Genomic DNA, 7500 nt, shown 5'->3' on the forward strand with positions numbered 1-7500 from the left:
GCAAACTTGCCATTCCTCTACCGCGCACGAACTATCTCGAAAACAGTTTTTGCTATAGCGCGCTGTTTTATGGAATGGTTTACCCCTTGATCTTCGGCAAGCACAAACTCTCCACAGTTTTGCGCTGATTGCTATAATTTCTTTTAATTATTACTCTTATTTATGTTACTTACAGACCTTACACGTCATGTCATGAAACATGCAAATGATCATAACATCTTATATGATCTACAACATGGCTTCAGAGGAGGTAGATCTTGTGAAGCACAGCTGGTGGAGTTTATTGATGATTTAGCATATAACATGCAGAATGGAGGTCAAATAGATGTAGCCATAATGGATTTCTCCAAGGCTTTTGACAAAGTTGGTCACCAAAGACTTCTTCTTAAGTTAGATCACTATGGAATTCGAGGAAAGACAAATAAATGGATGCAAGCCTTCCTTACAAATCGTACCCTGAGAGTAAATGGGGAACATTCATGTTATACACATGTCAAGTCAGGAGTCCTCCAAGGATCAGTTTTAGGTCCACGTTTATTTTTACTTTACATCAATGATTTACCAGAGTCTCTGGTTTCAACTGCACGTCTTTTTGCAGATGATTCCCTGCTATACATGACTATATGGTCACAAGCTGACGCCAAGTTTCTTCACAGTGATTTAAAGAAACTAGAACAGTGGGAGGAGAAACGGCTTATGGAATTTAATACTGATAAATGCCATGTTCTACGGGTCACTCGTAAGCAGAACCCGATAATTCACGATTACACCCTTCATGGTAAAGTCCTTGAAACTGTGGACTCAGCAAAGTACCTGGGAGTCACCCTAACTCGAGACCTCAGGTGGAATCGTCACGTTGAAAACATTGCATATAAGGCGAATCAATCACTTGGTTTCCTCCGAAGAAATCTCAGAATTAATTCATCTAATCTAAAATCTTTGGCTTACAAGACCTTGGTTCGACCACTACTCGAATATTCTTCAGCAGCGAGGGATCTCTATACCAAAGAAAATGTAAAGAAACTGGAAATGGTACAGAGACGTGCAGCTCGGTATGTTTTAAACCGGTACAATTACGTATCAAGTGTTAATGAAATGCTACAGGAATTACAATGGAACACCCTTGAAGAAAGACGGAAAAAGGATAGACTAGCTATGTTCTATAAAATCCACAATGACCAAACTGGAATAGACACTGGGAAATATCTGAAGCCGCTAGGCCGAGTTAGCCGTCATGTCAACAACCAATTGCAAGCTTATGAGGTCCCATTCGCGTTTACTGATTATTATAAATTCTCCTACTTTCCAAGAACAATAATCGAGTGGAAGGCTTTGCCAAATGAGACAGTAAATGCCTCTTCTCTGACGGTATTCACAAACTGCCTTTAATTTAATTCATAATATCGTTTATTACTTTTATTGATTTCTTTATCTATTTATTTATATATCGACCGCTGGCCTTTTTTCAATTTGCAAGAATCATCAATTATTGTGATGGAGGCAAATAAACGGTAGATAGATAGATCATAGTTTTCGCCACTGTTTATATGCGTCGTTTCTCGAAGCTGGGAGCTTCCATATCCCGATTCCTTTGGTATTTTGGCATGAGCCGCAACCGAATACGGCACAATTGTCACCTGGCATTTACATACATACATACATACATACATACATACATACATACATACATACATACATTCTTAATTGACCTCTCCCCATAGGGGCTTTTCAGGGCCAATGAATCAACGAAACAACAGAACACAACAACTACAACTGTTAAGAATCCCAACTGGCCGGAGGCAAACCAGTTAGCTATTTACAAGTGCAGCTGGGAAGTTGAACGAGGGACTACCAGGATCAAATTCAATGAGTGGTCAGAGCGGGTCTTGAACCCGGGATCTCCGGATCTCAAGGCAAGCGCCCTAACCACTGGGCCACACTGCATTTTGTATACACAAGCAACTAGTTTGATAACGATTTAAACTATTTTGAAAGAAAGATAACCTAGATACTTTCGTGACTCAACAACAACTTCAAGTGATCTCTGACGCCATTTTGAAAAAGGTATTGCACGGTCATTGTCACGTGTGGGTATTAAAATCAAACAATAACCTCACTAACTATGGATAGACAGATAGATACATACATACATACATACATACATACATACATACATACATACATACAACCTCACCTGGTATTTTTTACAGGTCACAGGTCATTGTTTTGCTAATAAGGAAAATACCCTAAACATGCATAAAAGCTAACCCTAAGCCTAAGGGTGGCTTTTACGAATGTTTAGGATACTTTCTGTATTGGTAAAACAATGACCTGTGACTTGTAAAAAATACCAGCCGCTGCTTAAACACGTCACAAGTTACAACCGCCTCTGATAAGGTAAAGGTGACACTGTCACAAGACACGAGGGATGCCTGTGTAAAACAGAGGTGACATGAGCAGTTGCAATTATTGTGGTATCTTCTTTCTCAGTATAGTTAGGAAGCTCATCGATTGAGTAACTTGATTAAGCTGATGAGCAGAAAAATTCTATGCACTTTTTGGGAGAAAAATAATCGTGCTTAATAGCGAAAAATAACAGTGCCTTTCAAATGAAAAACAGCTTACCTTGCTCTATTTCCTGGGTTTCTCGTCCTCTGTGTTTTCCCGCTAGTTTCAGGGATGTTTCAGGGACGTTTTAAGTGTCACTGAAAAAGTTACTGTGACAATGGAAGCCCCCTGAAAAGCTGTTGTCATTGACATCGTGAACCTGGTGTCAGAAATATCTGACTCTCTCTCTCTCTCTCAAGCCCAACAACTGCATCGGTAAGGCAACTACCGCCATGTTCAAGCTGACAAAGAGAGTATGGAGAAGCAATAAGGTCCAGGTCTACATGTACAAATAATGTGTCATGAGCACTCTGCTGTACAGCAGCCAGTTTAGACGTTTAAAACCATTCTTTCAAAGAATTAGTTGAATGCTAAGCTAAATGCAAGAGTTTCCACAAAGTTCACTGAACAAACTCAAGATATATGAGTTTGGGTTGGATATATAAAAATACCTTTTCATGAAGACTCTGGAATTTCTCTTTTTACTGGGTTGCCCTATACGGCAATCCCAGTTAGAAAATGGGTAGAATTTCTCCGTTTTATTTTTTTCCGTGTCGGTAAAAGTCTTGCCTGTCACTCCCCCGGTAAGTGGTGTCTTTGTGCATAGAGCCTTCTGCGCGTATTTTCTTAGGATCGAGAGGGTAGTGGAAATGCGTACATTTCTCTCACATTAACTTAACCTGTAATGGCGTCGAAAGTCATGTAACGCGAATGGCGTTTTAGTGGATCTTTGAACAAAATATACCCTTATGAAGCTCAAAAATGGCAAATCAATTGGATACTGAACAAGACAGGCGACAACATCGACAACAATCTGTCGCCCGTCGAACCGTCTTTTACCAAGTGTGCTGTTATGTAGAACATTGAAGATTCGCAGGGCAGCGATAATAGTGAATTCAAAGACTAGACAAGGTGGATTGAATGGAATTTCAAGCGTTAAAATCGCTGAAAAGGTAAGATTATTGTCGAAGCGATGCCGCAATTGCGTTTGTTCACCACATGTTCCTTTGATCTCACATTATTGTGTTTTCCGTTAAAATATTCGCTTGTTTTCGCTTTCGCTCGAACATATCTACCTTTATTACATGTCCAGTGAATAGTTTTATCCTCTGGGATGAATTTTCCGTCGAAGAATCGGTTATTTGGGCGGTCAGTGTAAAACGCAGACTGCAGACTGCAGACTGCAGACCGGGGGTAAAATGCAGACTGAGGGTAAAATAAATATTAATGATAAAAAAACGAGTCATAAGGATAAAATAAAGATTGTTTGAAAGACAATCCTGTTTTACATCTGTCAACAACTCACATTATTATGATTGCAGGTCGCTGCACCTTTTGGGGATGCGATCGTACGCGTTGAAATCATCTGTGCTTTGTTTTTGCGCTTCCAGATGCATTGCAATGTTCCAAATTATTTGTCACACCGGTACATCGAGGGAAATCGATCGAAAAACCAACAATTATTACTTCGAATACCTGAATAATCTCGGTTGTCTTTTTTCGGTGCAACGAAATGCACAAAGAATTTCATGTATTCCGAGCAATTAGGACGCGGGATTTCATTGGTTAAGCTATGCGTGATAACCCCTAGGGAGAGGTTATAATTGAAAATTACATCTTCCAGATGCAAAACAAACGAGCTTGTGAACTAAAGGATAAACATAACGTACACGAAAGCGAATGAAAGGATCCTAATAAGAAATTTTTACACCTCAGTCATACTGGCTTAAGCCGACTGAATTGAAACGTTAAATGGTTGCAAAATCCACGTTATCTCTGTCTTTGTTAATTGGTACTGTAGCCAGGCGTGTCAAAATAAATTGAGTTATTGGGTTATTACTCGATTACTTTGTTCAGTGCAGCAAAATGGACAGTTGAATTGCGGGGTGGTGACTTCTTTGCCTAAAAGCAACTCACTTAACGAAACTGTCCTTTTTCCAACAACAACAAGGATTCAAACAGCTTCAATTCTTACAGAGTTCGATAAAAATCCAGATTTAAAACATGCCGTGGGGCAACCAAAGCGATGGGAGCTGTGTTGGGGTTTCAGTGTGAAAGTACAAACGACTACTAACACTCTTATAACTCTTTTTTCATTATTATTTTATTAACCCGCAGTCTGCAGTCTGCAGCGGCGCTTAAAAATCTTAGTAAACGCAACGACATAGTTGTTAAATCGGCCGACAAAGGCGGCACGGTAGTTGTTTGGCGGTCCGACATTTACCAAAAAGAGGCTTTGCGGCAACTTTAGGATACCTCGTTTTATGCCAAAATCCCTAAAGATCTCACTTCCAAAAATCAAAAACTTGTCAAAGACACCATTCAAAATCTTATAGTTAATCAAGAATTACCGGACACTGCCACTAATCTCATCATCAACACCCCTAGAACTTCGCGCATTTACTTCTTGCCTAAAATTCACAAACCCAACAACCCAGGTCGCCCTATCGTTTCTGCCTGAAGTTGCCCCACCGAACTCATTTCTAGCTACTTAGACAGGATTATGACGCCTATCGTCAAATCTTTGCCATCATACATTAAAGACAGTACACACGTACTACAAATTTTCCGCGATTTCAATTTCTCCGGCCAAGACAAACTTATTTTCACCATGGACATTACATCTCTATACACAGTCATTCCTAATAGCGAAGGTCTTCAAGCACTTAAACACTTTTTCGATCAACGCACTGTCAAAGAACCTAGCTCGGAAACGCTCCTCCGCCTTGCCGAACTAGTTTTAACGCTTAACTGTTTTTCATTCGCCGGCAACTATTGCAAACAAATTAATGGTGTAGCGATGGGCACAAGAATGGGACCTAGCTATGCCAATCTTTTTGTAGGATATGTTGAACACCAATTTTTTAATCAGTACAACGGCCCCAAACCTGAACTCTACGGCCGCTACATCGACGACTGCATCGGCGTTATCAAGGGCACCCAACGAGAATATAGTTCAAAACCACTTAAGTAGCATTGTTAAACGTATTTTAGTATTTAAACGGTAGATATAGGCATATCTTTATCCCCTAAAAGTTTTTGATCTGTTCGGATTTCCTAGCTGAAAGTCTAGTGATCCGAAAATTATAGGGATCAAAACTTACCTTTTCGAAAATTTCAGCCAGAAAAAAGGCTCCCGAAAATTCTAGGTGACCTTTTTTGGGTAAAAATCTGTTTAAAATGGGCAATTATATCATTTTTTAGTTGTTCGAAAATCCTAGGACAGGCAGGCAAGTAAGAAATTTTACAACAAATGTTCCGAAAATTCTAGATCTCAAATCGTCTTCCGAACAGATATTTTCCGAAAACTGACGTTGGGTGCCCCTGGCCCTATTTCATCCAGCAGAGAAGAACTCGATCTATTTATAACCTCCGTCAACTCTTTTCATCCGGCTCTTAAATATACCTGGGAAATTTCGGAAACTTCATTGGCTTTCCTAGATATCAAAGTTTCTATTAGAGGCAACTTGCTATGTACTAGTGTGCACTACAAACCTACTGATTCACACAGTTATTTGTTGTATTCATCGTCACATCCATCACATGTCAAGAATTCTCTTCCTTATTCTCAATTTCTTAGACTTCGACGTCTATGTAGTGATGACTCCGATTTTTCCAGCAAATCAGAGGAGATGTGCCAGTTCTTCGAAAAACGTGGCTATCCTTTCTCTGTGGTCAAAGCGGGCCATCATCGCGCCCAACAGTTTGATCGACAGTCATCACTACAAACGTCACAAAAAGATAAGAATGACAGAATTCCATTCACCCTCACTTTCCATCCTCATAATCACGCAGTCAAAAGCATCATTCTTAGTAATTTTAAATTACTCCAAAATGATCCCGAGACTGGTAGAATCTTTTCGCAACCTCCACTTATTTCATTCAAACGCGACAAAAACGTAGGCAACTTTTTAGTTAGAAGCGCGCTCAAAACTAACGAGCAACCCGGCACTTTCAAATGCGCCCGCTCACGATGCAAAACTTGTCCTTTCATTGTCGACACTAGCAAGATATCGGGACCTAAGCGATCTGTTAAGATCACCGATCGTTTCACATGTACCTCCGCAAATGTCATTTATTGCATAACCTGTACGTTATGCAATAAATTATACATCGGTGAGACAGGTAGACGACTAGGTGACCGATTCCGCGAACACCTTCGCGATGTTGAGAAGAATGACAGGGATGCATCTAAGCCAGTCGCTCGCCATTTTAATCTGCCTAACCACTCCAAAAAACACATGGCTATCTGCGGCCTTTCCCTACATCTAGGTACGACGGAAAGCCGCAAGAATCTGGAACAAAAATTCATCTTTCAAATCGGCACCCTTAATCCTCACGGTATTAACGAACGCTTTTCATTTAACTAATATATTCCTACTTTTCACGTTGCCATGTTACCACCAATAGCGTAGCTCCTACTCTACTATAAAAACTACACGTAACCCATAATCCCTCGATTCGCTCTGACGACGGGCTAACGCTCGAAACGTCAGCTTTTAGAATCTCTGTACGGTGGCCAATTTACATTATCAACTCCGTTGATAAAACCAAATTTTTGTATACTACTTCCCCACCGACGCAACATCACAGTTTCTTTAGAAACTACCCCTTCATTCTGCAGTCTGCAGTCTGCATTCTACCCTCAGTCTGCATTTTATCCCTGGTCTGCCGAGTCTGCGTTTTACACTGACCGATTATTTGGGTGGTTTTTGGCAACAGAGGTTAATTATTCGTAATGCGATCGCTTCCGTTGCCGTTAGCAATGGGTCGCAAATTTGACACTTTTATCGCATTATCACATTACGCATTGAACCACGTTATCTATTATTCCTAAAAATCTAAAAATATTCGTGCCTTATCAGTTTTCGGTCGAATTTATGTCCAAGAAAG

This window comes from Montipora foliosa, chromosome 9, assembly GCF_036669935.1.
Source record: "Montipora foliosa isolate CH-2021 chromosome 9, ASM3666993v2, whole genome shotgun sequence".
NCBI classification, from domain to species: Eukaryota; Metazoa; Cnidaria; class Anthozoa; order Scleractinia; family Acroporidae; genus Montipora; species Montipora foliosa.